We start from the raw sequence: 20,960 nt of genomic DNA on the forward strand, positions 1-20,960 counted from the left end.
CTCAGCAGTTGTGGCGCACGGGCAGAGTTGCATCATGGCATGTGGAATCCTCCCAAACAGGATCAAACCCATGTCCCCTGCATTGCAGGTGGATTCTTATCCACTGCATCATGAGGGAAGTCCAGTGAGTTTATTCTAATAAACTGTTTATAAGCAGCTCATTTGGTTTTGAGATATTTACTAATAACTTCTCTTTGTTATGGAGAAGGAAATGGCGACCCATTCCAGTACTCTTGCCTGGAAAATTCCATGGATGGAGGAGCCTGGTAGGCTTCAGTCCATGGGGTCGCAAAGAGTTGGACATGACTGAGCAACTTCACTTCCCTTTGTTAATGTTTACTAGTTAAATCCTTATGCAGAGGTAGAGGAATAACCTTTGCTTTTTGTGACTTTAATGCTTCTTTAAAAGCCCACTATGGGTCTTCCCTGGTGGCTCAGACAGTAAAGAATCTGCCTGTAATGCAGGAGTCCTGGGTTTGATCCCTGAGTTCGGAAGATCCCCTGGAGAAGGGAATGGCAACCCACTCCAGTATTCTTGTGGAAAATTCCATGGACAGAGGAGGCTGGCAAGCTACAGTCCATGGAGTTGCAAAGAGTTGGACATGACTGAGTGGCTAACATACAGTGCTTCTTTCCTCATTTCCTTATGGTCCTTGCTCTATAGTGCCAAAGGTTGTTTTAAATTTTTATCTACTATGCTTTGAATGTTGAGTGAATGATTCAGTTTGCTTGTGGTTTTGTGTGTGTGTGTGTATAATAACTGATTTTGTATATTTTATATCCTACAACTTTAGTCTGTAACATTTTTTGGTGTAGTTTTTAGAGTTTTCTATATATAGCGGCATGTGTGTTAGTTGTCAGTCACGTCCAACTCTTTGCAACCCCACGGACTGTAGCCCATCCGGCTTCTCTACCATGGGATTCTCCAGGAGAGAATACTGGAGTGGATTGACATTCCCTTCTCCAGGGGATCTTTCCCATCCAGGGATTGGACCCGGGTCTCCATCATTGCAGGAGTTTGTATGAGCCACCAAGGAAGCTCTTTGTAGCATGTCATCTGGAAATAAAGACAGTTTTACTTTTTCTAAGCTGATTTGGATGCTTTTTATTTCTTTTTCCTTGTGTGACGGCCTGGTTAGGATTTCCAGTACTTGATTGAATAAAAGTGATCAGAGTGTGTGTCCTCGTCTTATTCTTGATCTTGGAAGATAAACTTTCAACTTTCACCATTGAATGTTATCTTAGCTGTGGGCTTACCACATACGTCTTTTATTATGTTGAGTTTCAGTCAGTCTGTATCCAGTTAATTGAGAGTGTCTATTATGAATGGATGTTGAATTTTGTCCAGTACTGTTTTCTGCATAACTGAGATGGTCATATTTATCTTTGATTCTATTAATGTATATCACATTGATTTGTGGATGTTGAACCATGCTTTTTGTATCCCTGAAATAAATCCCACTTGATCATGCTCTATGTTCCCATTAATGTGGTTGAATATTGAATATTATTGAATTTTTAGAAGATTTTTGCTTGTATTTTCATCTGGGATACTGGCCTATAATTTTCTTGTACTATTCTTTCTGGTTTTGGTATCAGGGTCATTCTGGCCTAGTAGAATGTTTACAAGTATTCTCTTATTTTTTTTTAAGAGTTTGAGAAAAATTGGTATTGGCTCTTAAATGTTTAGAAGAATACATCAACAAAGTCATCTGGTCTGGACTTTTACTTGTTGAGAGGTTCTGATTACTGATGCAATCTCCTTACTAGTAATTGCTTTGTCGTATCTTCTATTTCTTCATGATTCAGTCTAATAAGGTTTTATGTTTCTATGAATACATGCACTTATTCTAAATTGTTTGATTTGTTGGCATATAATTGTACATAACAGTCTCTTAAGGGAACTCCCTGGCGTCCATGGGTTCGGACTCTGCTGTACACAGGTTTTCTATCCCTTGTCACAGGGAATTAAGATCCCACAAGCCACACAGCGTAGCCAAAAGAAAAGTATTTAATGATCTCTGCTTTTCTGTGATATTTTTGTAAAAGTTCATCTTTCATTTCTAATTGTGAGTGCTCTCTTTTTCTCTTGGTGGGTATGGTTAAAGATTTGCATATTTTGTTTATCTTTTCAAAAACCAGGTTTTAGTTTCATTGATCTTTTGTCATTTTAATCTCCATTTTATTTATTTCTGCTCTGATCTTTGTTATTTCCTTCCTTTTACTAACCTTAGGCTTAGTTTGTTCTTTTTCTAAATTTCTTGAAGTGGAAAGTTGTTTACTGTACTGAGATGTTTCTTATTTCTTAATGTAGGCATTTCTCATTTAATCTCTCCTATAACTGCTTTTGCTGCATTTTCATTTGTCTCATGTTTTTGTTTCTCAATTTTTTTTTTTTTGATTCCTTGATTGTTCAGTAACATGTTTAATCTCCACATATCTGTGAATTTTATAGTTTTTTCTTACAACTGGTTTCTAGTCTCATACTTCTTTGGTTGGAAAAGATGCTTGATATAATTTCAGTCCTCTTAAATTTTTGAGACTTGTTTTGTGTGATCTATCTTGAATAATGTTCCATGTATACTTGAAGAATGTATATTCTGCTGCTGTTGGATGGAATGTTCTTAAATGCCTGCCAAGTTTATCTGGTCTAACATGTCAGTTAGGTCTAGTGTTTTCTTATTGATTTTCTCTCTAGATGATCTATCCATTGATGAAAATATAGTCAATAGAAAAATAGAAGTCCCTACTATTATAGTATTGCTATCTATTGCTCCCTTTAGGTCTGTTAATATTTGTTTGATATATTTAGGTTTTTCTAAGTTGAGTGCATAAGTAGTTGCAAATGTTATGTCCTGTTGGATTGGCCCCTTGATAGCTACATGATGATCTTCTTTGTCTCTTATTACAAAATTTGTCTTAATGTCTATTTAGCTATAGCCACCCTAGCTTTTGGGGGTTTACATTTTTATGAAAAAAATTTTTTCATCCCTTCACTTTTAGTTTGTACGTATAAACCTGAAATGAGTCTCTCATAGGTAGCACATTGATGGTTCTTGGTTTTGGGGTTTTATTTTATTTTTTAAATCTATTCAACCACTCTGTGTGTGTCTGTCTCTCTCTCTTTTTTTGGGGGGGGGGGAATTAAGTTAATTTACATTTAATGCAATTACTTGTTCAGTCACTCAGTCCTCTTTGCAGCCCCATGAAGTACAGCTTCCCTCCTTCATCATCCCCTGGAGTTTCCTCAAACTCATGTCCATTGAGTCAGGATGCCAGCCAGCCATCTCATCTTCTGTTGTCTCCTCCTGTTGCCCTTAGTCTTTCCTAGCATCAGGGTCTCTTCCAGTGAGTCAGCTCTTCCCATCAGGTGGCCAAAGTATTGGAGCTTCCACTTCAACACCAATCCTTCTAATGAATATTCAGAGTTGATTTCCTTATGATTGGTTTGATCTTCTGGCCATCCACAGGACTCTCAAGAGTCTTCTCCAGCATCACAGTTCAAAAGCATCAATTCTTTGGTGCTCAGCCTTCTTTAAGGTCCAACTCTCACATTCATACATGACTACTGGAAGAACCATACCTTTGACTATACAGACCTTTGTCAGCAAAGTGACTTCTCTGCTTTTACTAACATGGATGTTTTGTAATTCCTCTGTTCTTCTTTTCTTGTTCTCTTCCTTTATGATTTGATGATTTTTCTGAGTGGTATGTGTAGATTTCTTTATCTTTTGTGTATCTTCAGTAGGGTTTTGCTTTATGGTTACCATGAGGCCTACATATAACATCTAAGAGTTATAACAGTCTATTATAAGCTGATACAACTTAAGTTTGAATGATTCTAAAATTCTATATTTTTACTGTCTCCTCCCATCACATTTTATGTTTTTGATGTCATATTTGCATCATTTTATCTTTAGTATACTTTAACAAATTATTGTAGTTATAGTGGGTTTTTTTTTTTTTCCACTATTTTTCTTTTTAACCTTTATACTGGCTTTATAGCCCAGCACTATTACAGCATTATATTATTCTGACTTTGATTATATATTTAACTTTATCAGCAAGATTTATGCATGTTTTCCTGCTACTAATTAGTACCATTTTTTCAGCTTAAAAAGTCTTTTTAACATTTCTTATAGGGACAGTCTATTGGTGCTGAACTCCTTCAATTTTTGCTTATCTGAAAAACTCGCTCTCCAATTCTGAGGGGCAATTTAAATGCAGTTGATTTTTGTATATATGTTTTGTATTCTGCAACTTTACTGAATTTGTTTATTAGTTCTAATAGCTTTTTCTGGTTGAGTCTTCAGGGTTTTGTATATGTAATAAGTTCTCCTTTAATTCTTAAGGACAGCTTTGCTGGGTAGATTATTCTTGGGTGGTAGGTTTTTTTTTTTCTTTCACAAGTTTGAATACATACTTCAGTCTCTTCTGGCCTGCAAAACTGCTAAAAAAAAAAAAATCTGATAATTTTATGTGAGTTTCCTTGTATGTACCAAGTTGTTTTTCTCTTGCTGCTTTTAAGATTTTTCTCCTTGTATTTTCTGATGATTTAATTATAATGTGTCTCAGTATGAGTCTGTTTTTGTATTCATCCTTTTTGAAAATCTGAGCTTCCTGGATCTGGACATGTTTCTTTCTCCAGGTTAGGGAAGTTTCAGCCATTATGTCTTTAAATTAGCTTTCTGTCCCTTCCTCTGTCTTTTCTCCTCCTTGTGCCCTTCTAAGTGTGTGTATTGGTCTGTTTGAGTGTCCCATAAGTCCCTTACATTCTCTTGAGCTTCTGTCTTTTGCTCCTATGGTTTACTGTTCTATCTCAAGTTCATGGATCTCTTCTTATGGTTGATGTATTTTGCTGTTGAACCCTGTATTGAGTTTTTTAGTTCAGTTAATTATATTCTATGTCTTGTGATCTGACTGGTACTTCTTAATATTTTCTTTCTCTATGTTGAAATTCTTTGTTCATGAAAGTGATGACGGAACAGAGATGCTGCTGACCATAGTGACCATCTTTGGGTCTGTTAACTGAACTCTCTGACAACTTACTAATCTCTGTTTTATTAAGACCTGTTTCTGGAGTTTTAGCTTGTTCTCTAGTTTGGAACATATTCCTCTGTTTCTTCATTTTCCTTGACTCTGAGTTTGTTTCTCTGCATTAGATAAAGCAGCCTCCTCTCCTAGTCTTGCTTGAGTGGTTTGTGTGGGAGAGGAAGCTTATCTATCAGGCTGGCTCCCACTCCTGTAACCTTTGTAATTGTCCAAGCCACCACCTGTATTCCTAGTGCATCCTGGTGGTTGAAGGTGTGCCCACTTGGCAGTGATCCAAAGGCAGGGACCACTGTCAGCACCTACATGAAGGCTGGTTAGAAGCTGACCCCTCAGGCAGCAGCAGCTGGGAAAGTATGCAGATAGCTGTCTTCTAGGGAGAAATGGGAGGATGGTGATTCTGCCTGCTCCCTCTGCTCTGGACCCAGGTGTATAGCTGGGTGTTCAGGGATGTGCTCTTAAGCCTGTTAACACATTATTGATACGTTATTAGGAAATTTTTGCAGAAACTAAGGCCTGTGGGTAGCAATTTGTTATGTAAGTGAATGCTGAAACACCCACATTTGAATAAATATCAACATTTGCACTTCATGTATCTATTTGAAACTTTGTACATGTCTTATTAAAGCATTCTGATATTTTATTAGTGTGATAGGCAGTGTAGCAAGCACTTCTGTGCAGGAGAACAGAACATCTATTACAAATGCACCGTGTTTCACTGTGCTTTCCTCTGGAAAGAGCAGACTCTATACTTTCTGGCAGCTTTTGTTTTTTAAGTGCTGTGGGTATTATTTCCTCTAGAATATGTTCTTTTATTTTACCTGATAGTCGACAAGGTGGATCTTTGCAGGGGGCTCTTTTAGAAATGCCACAAGAAGGACCAGGTGAGAGACTACCATTGCATTCACCAGAACCAGTCAGTTCAGTTCAGTTGCTCAGTGATGTCCGAGTCTTTGTGACCCATGGACTCTAGAACACCAGGCTTCTCTGTCCATCACCAACTTCTGGAGCTTGCTCAAACTCATGTCCATCAAGCCAGTGATGCCATCCAACCATCTCATCCTCTGTCATCCCCTTCTCCTCCTGCCTTCGATCTTTCCCAGCATCAGGGTCTCTTCCAATGAGTCAGTTCTTGGCATCAGGTGGTCATAGTATTGGAACTTCTGCTTCAGCATCAGTCCTTCCAATGAATATTCAGGACTGATTTCCTTTACAGTTGACTCCTTTGATCTCTTTGCAATCCAAGGGATTCTCAAGGGTCTTCTCCAACACCAAGTTGGAAAGCATCAATTCTTCTGTGCTCACCTTTCTTTATATGACTATGGGAAAAACCATAGCTTTGACTAGACAGACCTTTGTTGGCATAGTAATGTCTCTGTTTTTTAATATGCTGTCTAAATTAGTCATAAATTTTCTTCCATGGAGCAAGTGCCTTAATTTCATGGCTGCAGTCACCATCTGCAGTGATTTTGGAGCCCAAGAAAATAAAGTCTGTCAGTGTCCATTGTTTCCCCATCTGTTTGCCATGAAATGATGGGACCACATGCCATGATCTTTGTTTTTTGAATGTTGAGTTTTCAGCCAGCTTTCTCACTCTCCTCTTTCACTTTCATCAAGAGGTTGCTGTTTAGTTCCTCTATGCTTTCTGCCATAAGCGTGGTGTCATTTGCATACCTGAGGTTACTGATATTTCTCCCAGAAATCTTGATTCCAGCTTGTGCTTTACCCAGCCCAGCATTTCTCATGATGTACTCTGCATATAAGTTAAATAAGCATATAATTTATTTAACTGCATATAAGTTAAATAAGCCTTGATGTCCTCCTTTCCCAATTTGTAACCAGTCTGTGGTTCCATGTCTGGTACTAACTGATGCTTCTTGACCTGCATATAGATTTCTCAGGAGGCAGGTAAGGTGGTCTGGTATTCCCATCTCTTGAAGAATTTCCACAGTTTGCTGTGATCCACACAGTCAAAGGCTTTAGTGTAGACAGTGAGGCAGAAGTAGATATTTTTCTGGAATTTGCCTGCTTTTTCTATGATCCAACAGATGTTGGCAATTTGATTTCTGGTACCTCTACCTTTTCTAAATCCAGCTTGACCATCTGGAGGTTCTTGGTTCACGTACTGTTGAAGCCTTCCTTGGAGAATTTTGCGCATTACTTTGCTAGCTTGTGAGATGATTGCAATTGTGCAGTAGCTTGAACATTGTTTGGCATTCACCAGAATGGTCAGTGGCTACTGGTAACAAAAACTGCTTGTAAATCATTTTATTACATGCATTGAGGCTATAATAAATTTTAAATGCATCAAATAAACCAAAATTACTCAAATAGAAGCCCATTTTTGAGTTTTCCAGAATATACTGAAGCTTGCCAGATATTAATCAGATTAGTAACTCTTTTCATGTATTTATTATACTCTAATATGTAAGTGGGCTTAGTTATCTGATGGCCAGTCCTCCTGTCTTCCTTTCCTGTAGATGGAGGTGTTATGAATAGTTGTCACCATGTAGATTAGCCTTTTGTCTTTCCATATAAGAAGAATCTCTTTTCCTTTCTGTGTGTTGTGCTTAGTCACTCAATCATGTTCAACTCTTTGTGACCTCATGGACTGTAACCCATCATGATCCTCTGTCTGTGGGATTTTTCCAGCAAGAATACTGGAGTGTGTTACCATTTCCTTATCTAGGGTATCTTCCCAACCCATGATCAAACCCACCATCTCTTGTGTCTCCTGCATTGCAGGCGGACTCTATCTGCTGAGCCATCAGGGAAACCCTTCTTCTGTAAGAATGTCATTTTTCCACTCTGTAGATTTTTATATTTCACCTTTAAGTTGGTTTAGTAGACCACGGTTCTCTCTTATAGTCCTACAAACTCTGGACTTATTTTTCAACAGTATTTCAGATGTGGACACACTGTTGTAACAATTACCTTGGTAACCATGGTGCCATGAACCCAGATAAGGTTGCAGGACCTATAATATTGTTTCTTGTGGTTTCCTTCCTTCACCTATGTAAATCTCAAGGTTGCATATATATCTAATTTCACTTACGCTAACCATCCTGACCAAAATTCCATATTTTGTAAGTTTTCTGGATTATAGGTTTTGAATCTGAGTTGTCCTCTTCACCTTAGTATTGCCTCATTTAGTGATAACTCTGTTTGGGTATATAGATCAAATGAAATTTTGGTAGAAAATAACCCCAAAGTGTTTTTTTTTCTTTTCTGATTGAATTCAACAAGTATTTATTGAGTGCCTATTACATGCAAGATTTTGTTTCAGATACTTGGGACACAGCAGAGGATAAAACAATGGTCCCTGCCCTCATGGAGCTTACAGTCTAGCATTTATGACCACTTCACGGGGATGCCGTGACCTGGGCAAGTCACTGCACCTCTGTCCTCAGCCACCTGATGCAGGAGTAAGGAGGCCTGGCTCTGACGTGGGTAACCAGCTGGCTGTGCTGGAGGTGCCAAACAGGGCACCTACCCCCAGCCCACCACCCAGACAGTCGACAGGGTGGAAGCTGGCTTTCAGTAATAAAGTACAGGAGGAGGGGGCATAGGGACTGGAGCCGGTAGTCTGCTAGGCTGCTGTCTTGGGGCCTGGGCATTGCTATACGAACTGCTGCTGCTGCTTCTTGGTGGCCACCTTGCCGGCAAGGTCCTTGGCCTTCTCTGTAGCTGCCAGTGCCGTCTCCTTGGCCTTCTCCTGGGTTTCGTTGGCTGTTTCAACAAGGGTTTTTGGAGGGACCGCACCTTGCAGCTTGGCCAAGGTGTATTCAAAACCCTTCATAGTCTAGGTCACGTTGCTTTTGAACCGTGTGAGACCAAATTCCTGGACAGCTCTGGAGACGCCAAATAAATAAGCTAGAGGAGACCCAGGCTTCCTCGCAGATTTTGGTCCAGCTGCTGTTATCTGAGTTCCCACAGTAAACACATCCTTACTCTACCACCATCAGCTGGGTGTGGTTGATGTAAAGGTGGTCATGGTCTCGTTTTTGTGGCTCCACAATAGAGTCCTCTAGGATGTACTCTGAGTGAGCAACATTGGCAAGAAACAGTCGCTCAGCCCAGTGGGGCATCCTGTTCCTCTTGGTCGGGACTTGTCGGAACAGGAGCTTCTGGTCAGAGGTCACCTCTCGGTGCACTGGCTTCCGTCAAGACATGTTTGCTATAGGGATTCGGGTACCGCTGCCACAAGGCAGCGAACACTTGGTCCCAGGAGCTCCGGAGCACACTCTGGCCCCAGGAAATACTTGACCATCGTCCCAGCCAGAGCGGGCTCAGCGCCCGGGCAGCATCAGGGGTGCAGAGCGCACGCGGAGGCCGGGCTGGAGCTCGACGCGCGGCCGCCATGCTAGCAGCGGCTCGGTCGCCACAGCGCCACCCCCAAGCAGCGGCTGCCGTCGTGAGGGATTATCGGAATCAGATCAGATCAGATCACTCAGTCCGACTCTTCGCAACCCTGTGAATCGCAGCACGCCAGGCCTCCCTGTCCATCACCAACTCCCGGAGTTCACTCAGACTCACGTCCATCGAGTCAGCGATGCCATCCAGCCATCTCATCCTCTGTCGTCCCCTTCTCCTCCTGCCCCCAATCCCTCCCAGCATCAGACTCTTTTCCAGTGAGTCAACTCTTCGCATGAGGTGGCCAAAGTACTGGAGTTTCAACGTTAGCATCATTCCTTCCAAAGAAATCCCAGGGCTGATCTCCTTCAGAATGGACTGGTTGGATCTCTTTGCAGTCCAAGGGACTCTCAGGAGTCTTCTCCAACACCACAGTTCAAAAGCATCAATTCTTTGGCGCTCAGCCTTCTTCACAGTCCAACTCTCACATCCATACATGACCACAGGAAAAACCATAGCCTTGACTAGACGAAGCTTTGTTGGCAAAGTAATGTCTCATTGCGTGGGGAGGAGCCAAGATGGCGGAGGAGTAGGACAGGGAGAACACTTTCTCCCCCACAAATTCATCAAAAGAGCATTTAAACGTCGAGTAAATTCCACAAAACAACTTCTGAATGCCGGCAGAGGACATCAGGCACCCAGAAAAGCAACCCAACTCTTCGAAAGGAGGTAGGAAAAAATATAAAAGACAAAAAAAAAAGAGACAAAAGAGGGAGGGACGGAGTTCCGTCCCTGGAAGGGAGTCTTAAAAAGAGAGAAGTTTCCAAACACCAGGAAACCTTCTCACTGCCGAATCTGTGCCGAGCTTTGGAAGCACAGAGGGCAACATAACAGGGAGAAAAAATAAACAATAAACTCGCAGATTGCGAGCCCTATGGTAACTCCCTCAGTGGAGAAGCAGTGCAGACGCCTGCACATGCCATTAGCAAGCGGGGGCTGGGCAGGGAGGCGCTGCGCGGGCTGCATCGCTCAGAGTAAGAATCTGGCCTGAATACCCTGAGCACTATCTGAGCGAAATAATTTGGGCTAGCAAACCAGACTGTGGGATATCTACCACGCGAAAAGCCAGCCCCAACCTAAGACACCGCCAGGCCCGTGCACGGAACAAAGGACTGAACAGAGATAGCCGGCTGCAGACCTTCCCCCTCTGGTAACAGGCAGCCAGAGCCGGAAGGGGACAATCGCAGCCCCAGAGAGACATTATCTATAAAACTGTAAGCAGGCTTCTTTGCTAACTAAAACTTCTTGGGGGTCTGGACGGTCAACATCTGCCTGAGAAGGTGCGCCAGTTTTACACCCAGATAACTGAGTGGCGGGGAGGTGATAAGTCGCAGCATTGGCGTTCGCCAAGCACCTCATCACCTGAGCTGCTCGGACCTGGGAAGAGCACAAAATACAGGCCCAACTGAGTCTGCGCCTCTGAGGACTACCCGAGTGCCTGAACCTGAGCGGCTTGGACCTGGGAGGTACATGCAGCCCAGGGCCGGCCTCGGATTGTTCTCGGCGGAACAACCGAGAGCCCGAGCAGTGAGGGCAGGGAGGCTACACACGCCGTGAGTGGGGGCAGACCCAGTGTGGCTGAGGCACTGCGAGCGCACACCAGTGTTATTTGTTTGCAGCATCCCTCCCTCCCTCCCCACAGCGCGACTGAAAAAGTGAGCCTAAAAAAAAAAAAAAAAAGTTTCCCCCACCGTCCCCTTTGTGTCAGGGCAGAAGCCAGACACTGAAGAGACCAGCAAACAGAAGAAGTTATAACAGAGGGAAACGCCTTGGAAGCTACAGGCAATAGATTAAAACCCCGTGGTTACTACGGACTACATAGGAAGGGGCCTATAGATCTCCAGAAATATAAGTCGGACCAAGGAACTAGCCAAAAATGAACTGAACCCACCATACAACAAAACCAGAGAAAGTCCTAGATATATTTTTACTATTTTTATGATCATTCTTTCTTTTTTTTTTTTAATTAAAAAAAAATTTTTTTAAGTCCTCTATTGTTTCTTTAATTTTCACTTTTATAACCTATTACTTTGCAAAAAATAAAAAAAAAGACCCTATTTTTTTCTTCTTCAGCAAACTTCATATATATATTTTATAATTTTTTGATCTTGGTTTTTTTTTTTCTTCTTCTTCTTTTCTTTAACATTGTATTTTTGAAATTCCAAACTCTACTCTAGTTTTTTAATTTTAGCTTTTTGGTATATGTTACCAATTTTGTACCTACAGTTTTTTTTTTTATAATTTCTGTGACTTTTTTTTTTTCTGTTTCATTCTCTTCTTCTTTTATATAACATTGTATATCTGAAATTCCAAACTCTACTCTAGATTTTTAATTTATGCTTTTTGGTATTTGATATCAAATTTGTACCTGTATCTTCTTTATAATTTTTGCGACATTGTTTTTGTTTGTTTGTTTTCTCTCTTTATGTTTCTTCTTCCTTTTTTTAACATTGTATTTTTGAAATTCCAAACTCTACTCTAGATTTTTAATTTTTGCTTTTTGGTATTAGTTATCAATTTTGTACCTGTATTTTCTTTATAATTTTCGCGACCTTGTTTGTTTTTCTTTGTTCATTTTTTCTCTCTTTCTTTTCCTTTTTCTTTTCTTTAACATCGTATTTTTGAAATTCCAAACTCTACTCTAGATTTTTAATTTTTGCTTTTATGTATTTGTTACCAATTTTGTACCTTTAAGAACCCAATGTTCAGGACCCATTTCTCACTAGGGAGCGAGATTACTGGCTTGACTGCTCTCTCTCCCTTTGGACTCTCCTTTTTCTCCACCAGGTCGCCTGTGTCTCCTCCCTAACCCCTCTCTACTCTACCCAACTCTGTGAGTTTATGTGTGTTCCAGATGGTGGAGAACACTTAGGGAACTGATTACTGGCTGGATCTGTCTCCTTCCTTTTCATTCCCCCCTTTTATCCCTCTGGCCACCTCTGTCTCCTTCCTCCTTCTTCTCTTCTCTGTATAACTCCATGAACATCTCTGAGTGGTCCAGTTGTGGAGTGCACATAAGGAAGTGACTACTGGCTACCCCACTCTCTCCACTACTGATTCCACCTCATCTCAATTGGGTCACCTCTAACTCCCTCCTCCCTCTTCTCTTCTCCATGTAACGCTGTGAACCTCTCTGAGTGACCCTCACAGTAGAGAAACTTTTCATCTTTAATGTAGATGTTTTATCAATGGTGCTGTATAGAAGGAGAAGTTTTGAAACTACTGTATAAATAAGACCGATAACTGGAAGCAGGAGGCTTAAGTCCAAACCCTGACTCCAGGGAACTCCTGACTCCAAGGAACATTAATTGACAGGAGCTCATCAAACGCCTCCAAACCGACACTGAAACCAAGCACCACACAAGGGCTAACAAGTTCCAGGGCAAGACATACCAAGCAAATTCTCCAGCAACAAAGGAGCACAGCCCTGAGCTTCAAGATACAAGCTGCCCAAAGTCACCCCCAAACCATAGACATCTCATAACTCATTACTGGACACCCACCAGAACACCGACACAAGCTTCCCTAACCAGGAAACCTTGACAAGCCACCTGTACAAACCCACACACAGCGAGGAAAAGCCACAATAAAGAGAACTCCACAAACTGCCAGAATATAGAAAGGACACCCCAAACTCAGCAATTTAAACAAGGTGAAGAGACAGAGGAATACCCAGCAGATAAAGGAACAGGATAAAAGCCCACCAAACCAAACAAAAGAGGAAGAGATAGGGAATCTACCTGATAAAGAATTCCGAATAATGATAGTGAAATTGATCCAAAATCTTGAAATCAAAATGGAATCACAGATAAATAGCTTGGAGGCTAAGATTGAGAAGATGCAAGAAAGGTTTAACAAGGACCTAGAAGAAATAAAAGAGAGTCAATATAAAATGAATAATGCAATAAATGAAATTAAAAACACTCTGGAGGCAACAAATAGTAGAATAACAGAGGCAGAAGATAGGATTAGTGAATTAGAAGATAGAATGGTAGAAATAAATGAATCAGAGAGGATAAAAGAAAAACGAATTAAAAGAAATGAGGACAATCTCAGAGACCTCCAGGACAATATTAAATGCTACAACATTCGAATCATAGGGGTCCCAGAAGAAGAAGACAAAAAGAAAGACCATGAGAAAATACTTGAGGAGATAATAGTTGAAAACTTCCTAAAATGGGGAAGGAAATAATCACCCAAGTCCAAGAAACCCAGAGAGTCCCAAACAGGATAAACCCAAGGCGAAACACCCCAAGACACATATTAATCAAATTAACAAAGATCAAACGCAAAGAACAAATATTAAAAGCAGCAAGGGGAAAACAACATATAACACACAAGGGAATTCCCATAAGGATAACAGCTGATCTTTCAATAGAAACTCTTCAAGCCAGGAGGGAATGGCAAGACATACTTAAAATGATGAAAGAAAATAACCTACAGCCCAGATTATTGTACCCAGCAAGGATTTCATTCAAGTATGAAGGAGAAATCAAAAGCTTTTCAGACAAGCAAAAGCTGAGAGAATTCTGCACCACCAAACCAGCTCTCCAACAAATACTAAAGGATATTCTCTAGACAGGAAACACAAAAACGGTGTATAAGTTCGAACCCAAAACAATAAAGTAAATGGCAATGGGATCATACTTATCAGTAATTACCTTAAACGTAAATGGGTTGAATGCCCCAACCAAAAGACAAAGACTGGCTGAATGGATACAAAAACAAGACCCCTATATATGTTGCCTACAAGAGACCCACCTCAAAACAGGGGACACATACAGACTGAAAGTGAAGGCCTGGAAAAAGATTTTCCATGCAAATAGGGACCAAAAGAAACCAGGAGTAGCAATACTCATATCAGATAAAATAGACTTTAAAACAAAGGCTGTGAAGAGAGACAAAGAAGGTCACTACATAATGATCAAAGGATCAATCCAAGAAGAAGATATAACAATTATAAATATATATGCACCCAACATGGGAGCACCGCAGTGTGTAAGACAAATGCTAACAAGTATGAAAGGAGAAATTAACAATAATACAATAATAGTGGGAGACTTTAATACCCCACTCACACCTATGGATAGATCAACTAAACAGAAAATTAACAAGGAAACACAAACTTTAAATGATACAATAGACCAGTTAGACCTAATTGATATCTGTAGGACATTTCATCCCAAAACAATGAATTTCACCTTTTTCTCAAGCGCACATGGAACCTTCTCCAGGATAGATCACATCCTGGGCCATAAAGCTAGCCTTGGTAAATTCAAAAAAATAGAAATCATTCCAAGCATCTTTTCTGACCACAATGCAGTAAGATTAGATCTCAATTACAGGAGAAAAACGATTAAAAATTCCAACATATGGAGGCTGAACAACACGCTGCTGAATAACCAACAAATCACAGAAGAAATCAAAAAAGAAATCAAAATTTGCATAGAAACGAATGAAAATGAAAACACAACAACCCAAAACCTGTGGGACACGGTAAAAGCAGTCCTAAGGGGAAAGTTCATAGCAATACAGGCACACCTCAAGAAACAAGAAAAAAGTCAAATCAATAACCTAACTCTACACCTAAAGCAACTAGAAAAGGAAGAAATGAAGAACCCCAGGGTTAGTAGAAGGAAAGAAATCTTAAAAATTAGAGCAGAAATAAATGCAAAAGAAACAAAAGAGACCACAGCAAAAATCAACAAAACCAAAAGCTGGTTCTTTGAAAGGATAAATAAAATTGACAAACCATTAGCCAGACTCATCAAGAAATAAAGGGAGAAAAATCAAATCAATAAAATTAGAAATGAAAATGGAGAGATCACAACAGACAACACAGAAATACAAAGGATCATAAGAGACTACTATCAACAATATATGCCAATAAAATGGACAACGTGGAAGAAATGGACAAATTCTTAGAAAAATACAACTTTCCAAAACTCGACCAGGAAGAAATAGAAAATCTTAACAGACCCATCACAAGCATGGAAATTGAAACTGTAATCAAAAATCTTCCAGCAAACAAAAGCCCAGGTCCAGATGGCTTCACAGCTGAATTCTACCAAAAATTTAGAGAAGAGCTAACACCTATCCTGCTCAAACTCTTCCAGAAAATTGCAGAGGAAGGTAAACTTCCAAACTCATTCTATGAGGCCACCATCACCCTAATACAAAAACCTGACAAAGATGCCACAAAAAAAGAAAACTACAGGCCAATATCACTGATGAACATAGATGCAAAAATCCTCAACAAAATTCTAGCAACCAGAATCCAACAACACATTAAAAAGATCATACACCATGACCAAGTGGGCTTTATCCCAGGGATGCAAGGATTCTTCAATATCCGCAAATCAATCAATGTAATACACCACATTAACAAATTGAAAAATAAAAACCATATGATTATCTCAATAGATGCAGAGAAAGCCTTTGACAAAATTCAACACCCATTTATGATAAAAACTCTCCAGAAAGCAGGAATAGAAGGAACATACCTCAACATAATAAAAGCTATATATGACAAACCCACAGCAAACATTATCCTCAATGGTGAAAAATTGAAAGCATTTCCTCTAAAGTCAGGAACAAGACAAGGGTGCCCACTTTCACCATTACTATTCAACATAGTTTTGGAAGTTTTGGCCACAGCAATCAGAGCAGAAAAAGAAATAAAAGGAATCCAAATTGGAAAAGAAGAAGTAAAACTCTCACTATTTGCAGATGACATGATCCTCTACATAGAAAACCCTAAAGACTCCACCAGAAAATTACTGGAACTAATCAATGACTATAGTAAAGTTGCAGGATATAAAATCAACACACAGAAATCCCTTGCATTCCTATACACTAATAATGAGAAAACAGAAAGAGAAATTAAGGAAACAATCCCATTCACCATTGCAACGGAAAGAATAAAATACTTAGGAATATATCTACCTAAAGAAACTAAAGACCTATATATAGAAAACTATAAAACACTGGTGAAAGAAATCAAAGAGGACACTAATAGATGGAGAAATATACCATGCTCATGGATTGGAAGAATCAATATAGTGAAAATGAGTATACTACCCAAAGCAATCTATAGATTCAATGCAATCCCTATCAAGCTACCAACAGTATTCTTCACAGAGCTAGAACAAATAATTTCACAATTTGTATGGAAATACAAAAAACCTCGAATAGCCAAAGCGATCTTGAGAAAAAAGAATGGAACTGGAGGAATCAACCTACCTGACTTCAGGCTCTACTACAAAGCCACAGTTATCAAGACAGTATGGTACTGGCACAAAGACAGAAATATAGATCAATGGAACAAAATAGAAAGCCCAGAGATAAAACCATGCACATATGGACACCTTATCTTTGACAAAGGAGGCAAGAATATACAATGGATTAAAGACAATCTCTTTAACAAGTGGTGCTGGGAAAACTGGTCAACCACTTGTAAAAGAATGAAACTAGAACACTTTCTAACACCATACGCAAAAATAAACTCAAAATGGATTAAAGATCTAAACATAAGACCAGAAACTATAAAACTCCTAGAGGAGAACATAGGCAAAACACTCTCTGACATACATAACAGCAGGATCTTCTATGACCCACCTCCCAGAATATCGGAAATAAAAGCAAAAATAAACAAATGGGACCTAATTAACCTTAAAAGCTTCTGCACATCAAAGGAAACTATCAGCAAGGTGAAAAGACAGCCTTCAGAATGGGAGAAAATAATAGCAAATGAAGCAACTGACAAACAACTAATCTCAAAAATATACAAGCAACTCCTCCAGCTCAACTCCAGAAAAATAAATGACCCAATCAAAAAATGGGCCAAAGAACTAAATAGACGTTTCTCCAAAGACGACATACAGATGGCTAACAAACACATGAAAAGATGCTCAACATCACTCATTATCAGAGAAATGCAAATCAAGACCACTATGAGGTACCATTTCACACCAGTCAGAATGGCTGCGATCCAAAAGTCTACAAATAATAAATGTTGGAGAGGGTGTGGAGGAAAGGGAACCCTCTTACACTGTTGGTGGGAATGCAAACTAGTACAGCCACTATGGAGAACAGTGTGGAGATTCCTTAAAAAACTGGAAATAGAACTGCCTTATGATCTAGCAATCCCACTGCTGGGCATACACACTGAGGAAACCAGAAGGGAAAGAGACACGTGTACCCCAATGTTCATCGCAGCACTGTTTATAATAGCCAGGACATGGAAGCAACCTAGATGCCCATCAGCAGATGAATGGATAAGAAAGCTGTGGTACATATACACAATGGAGTATTACTCAGCCATTAAAAAGAATACATTTGAATCAGTTCTAATGAGGTGGATGAAACTGGAGCCTATTATACAGAGTGAAGTAAGCCAGAAGGAAAAACACCAATACAGTATACTAACGCATATATATGGAATTTAGAAAGATGATAACAATAACCCTGTGTACGAGACAGCAAAAGTGACGCTGATGTATGGAACAGTCTTATGGACTCTGTGGGAGAGGGGGAGGGTGGGAAGATTTGGGAGAATGGCATTGAAACATGTAAAATATCACGTATGAAACGAGATGCCAGTCCAGGTTCAATGCACGATACTGGATGCTTGGGGCTGGTGCACTGGGACGACTTGGAGGGATGGTATGGGGAGGGAGGAGGGTTCAGGAGGGGGAGCACATGTATACCTGTGATGGATTCATTTTGATGTTTGGCAAAACTAATACAATTACGTAAAGTTTAAAAATAAAATAAAATTAAAAAACAAAACAAAACAAAGTAATGTCTCTACTTTTGAATATGCTATCTAGGTTGGTCATAACTTTCCTTCCAAGGAGTAAGCGTCTTTTAATTTCATGGCTGTAGTCACCATCTGCAGTGATTTTTGAGCCCCCCAAAATAAAGTCTGACACTGTTTCCACTGTTTCTCCATCTATTTCCCATGAAGTGGTGGGACCGGATGTCATGATCTTCGTTTTCTGAATGTTGAGCTTTAAGCCAACTTTTTCACTCTCCACTTTCACTTTCATCAAGAGGCTTTTGAGTTCCTCTTCACTTTCTGCCATAAGGGTGGTGTCATCTGCATATCTGAGGTTATTGATATTTCTCTTGGCAATCTTGATTCCAGCTTGTGTTTCTCCCAGCCCAGCGTTTCTCATGATGTACTCTGCATATAAGTTAAATAAACAGGGTGACAATATACAGCCTTGATGAACTCCTTTTCCTATTTGGAACCAGTCTGTTGTTCCATGTCCAGTTCTAACTGTTGCTTCCTGACCTGCATACAAATTTCTCAAGAGGCAGATCAGGTTGTCTGGTATTCCCATCTCTTGAAGAATTTTCCACAGTTTATTGTGATCCACACAGTCAAAGGCTTTGGCATAATCAGTGTTTAATTTATGAAAGTCTGTCTTCAGAGAGTAGAGTTTCCAAGTTATGTTTAAAGTGAAGAAATGTTATTATTTGTTCAAACTTTCTTCTTGTCATAACCTTGGGAAAGATAGATGTTTCAAATAATGGATCCAGTGTGACTTTCTCATTTGTCCACCAAAATTATGAATTCAAGAAACTTCTTTAAAAGAAATTTCTATGTCACTGTTGGTTACATGAGTCCATTTTAAAGCTTTATCATACTTTTTACATGATTTTTCATTCTGTTGGTGATAAAAGTTTGAGAAGCGACTAACTCAAAAAAGCAGTTACCCAAAATTAATTCTGTTATTTCAGTAACACTTTGCAGGTTATTACATTTAGTCATTATATCTGACACACCTATAAAGTCTTCTAATTTTCATGAAATGTCTTCAATCCACTCTTCTGCGGGAGCAAAGGAGCATTCTCCAGCACCGTGAGTTTCATTTTCACTTTCTGTGGCAGAGTCAGGCACTAAGGTTTTTTTGTCTTTTTGTTGGTCTAATGTTCAAATCATCTGAGTGATAACTATACCTGAAGAACTGTCATCTTTTTTATAATTTATTTTTCGTTGTACTGGATCTTCGTTGCTATGTGCAGGCTTTCTCGTTGCGGAGAGCAGAGGCGGGGGAGCTACTCTCTAGCTGCAGTGTGCGGGCTTCTCATTGCGATGGCTTCTCTTTGCAGAGCACAGGCTCTAGGTGTATGGGCTCAGTAGTTGTGGCACACGGGCTTAATTGCCAGGTGACATGGAATCTCCCCTGCATTGGCTAGCAGATTCTTAACCACTGGACCACCAGAGAAGTCCTAAAGAACTGTCTTCTTCTGTCTTAGTCACTCAATTGTGTCACTCTTTGTGACCCCATGGACTGAAGCCTGCCAGGCTCCTCTGTCCATGGGGATTCTCCAGGCAAGAATACTGGAGTGGGTTGCCATTTCCTTCTCCAATCTTCTTCTGAGACACTAAGGTATATGTTGCTCAGACAATCAAGAGAAAGTATCTGCATAAAATTGACCAAAAAATTCTTCTTCACTCAAAATTTGGTGATGCATCATTTTTGAAAATTTTATAGTATTATTAACTTGGATTTATAATATACATAAGGTAGGAACAAAAACCTCACAGAGCAAAATGTGAATAATAATGACAGTCATAAGTTGTACAGTGAATAATGTTTGGGTAACAGAAGATGTATTAATATGTCTCTGGTCAATAATGTGTTAAGAATGTCTTTGTTCGCTACATGAATGTAAGTCCTGTTTGCTCTCAGAACCAAGCAGTTTGGGCACCTATCCCCGAGGAGGCAGCCACAAAAGCTGGGGCACAGAGACTTGTGTCCAGGCTCCTTCCAGGGAGATAACTAGAAACCCGGGATAGGCTGGAGGGAGAGGTGTCTGCTGGCTTCCCTGCCCTTAAGGGAGGATCACAGTCCACCCCTAGGTGCAGAATACGTTAGAAGGCTGACCCTCAGGCAGAAGCCTTGTGCTTAGTTGGTCGTGTCTCACCCTTTGTGAACCCTGGCAGACTGTCCATGGGGATTCTCCAGGCAAGCATACTGGAGTGGGTTGCCATGCCCTCCTCCAGGGGATCTTCCCAACCCAGGGATCGAACCCAGGTCTCCTGCATTTCAGATGGATTCTTTACCATCTGAACCACCAGGGAAGCCCAAGAATACTGGAGTGGGGAGGAGAAGCTTTAAAAGTAGGCAAATGGACTCTTTTCAGGAAAGGACTGGGAGTCGAGCATTTCTGTATGCCCTCTCTGTGCTAAGCCCTGGGGGGAGAAGGGTGTGCAGTTTAAAATCGCCTCTGTTGTCCTCTCCGGCTTCTGAAGGCACACCCTGGTGGCTGTCAGAGACGGCTGATCTGGGGACCCATCCTCTACCAGTAGCCACAAAAGCTGAGGTACAGATGTGTGTACAGGTTTCTTTCAGGGAGGGCCTGGCAACTTGGAGCAGGTCAGAGAGAGCGGGCAGGGGTGGTACCTTTGGGGAGGATTGCAGTCAGCCCCTAGATAGATGCTCAATTAGAGGCCTGACCCTCAGGCAGCAGCGTTTAAAGTATCC

At 40.4% G+C, this 20,960-nt stretch overlaps 1 pseudogene; it reads right to left on the bottom strand.

Annotated features, from left to right (window-relative positions):
- Positions 1–7,759: 7,759 nt before the first annotated feature.
- Positions 7,760–9,543, bottom strand: LOC113902837 (annotated as a pseudogene).
- Between the last annotated feature and the right edge of the window lie 11,417 nt (positions 9,544–20,960).

Source organism: Bos indicus x Bos taurus, chromosome 13 (assembly GCF_003369695.1).
Source record: "Bos indicus x Bos taurus breed Angus x Brahman F1 hybrid chromosome 13, Bos_hybrid_MaternalHap_v2.0, whole genome shotgun sequence".
In the NCBI taxonomy this organism is placed as follows: domain Eukaryota; kingdom Metazoa; phylum Chordata; class Mammalia; order Artiodactyla; family Bovidae; genus Bos; species Bos indicus x Bos taurus.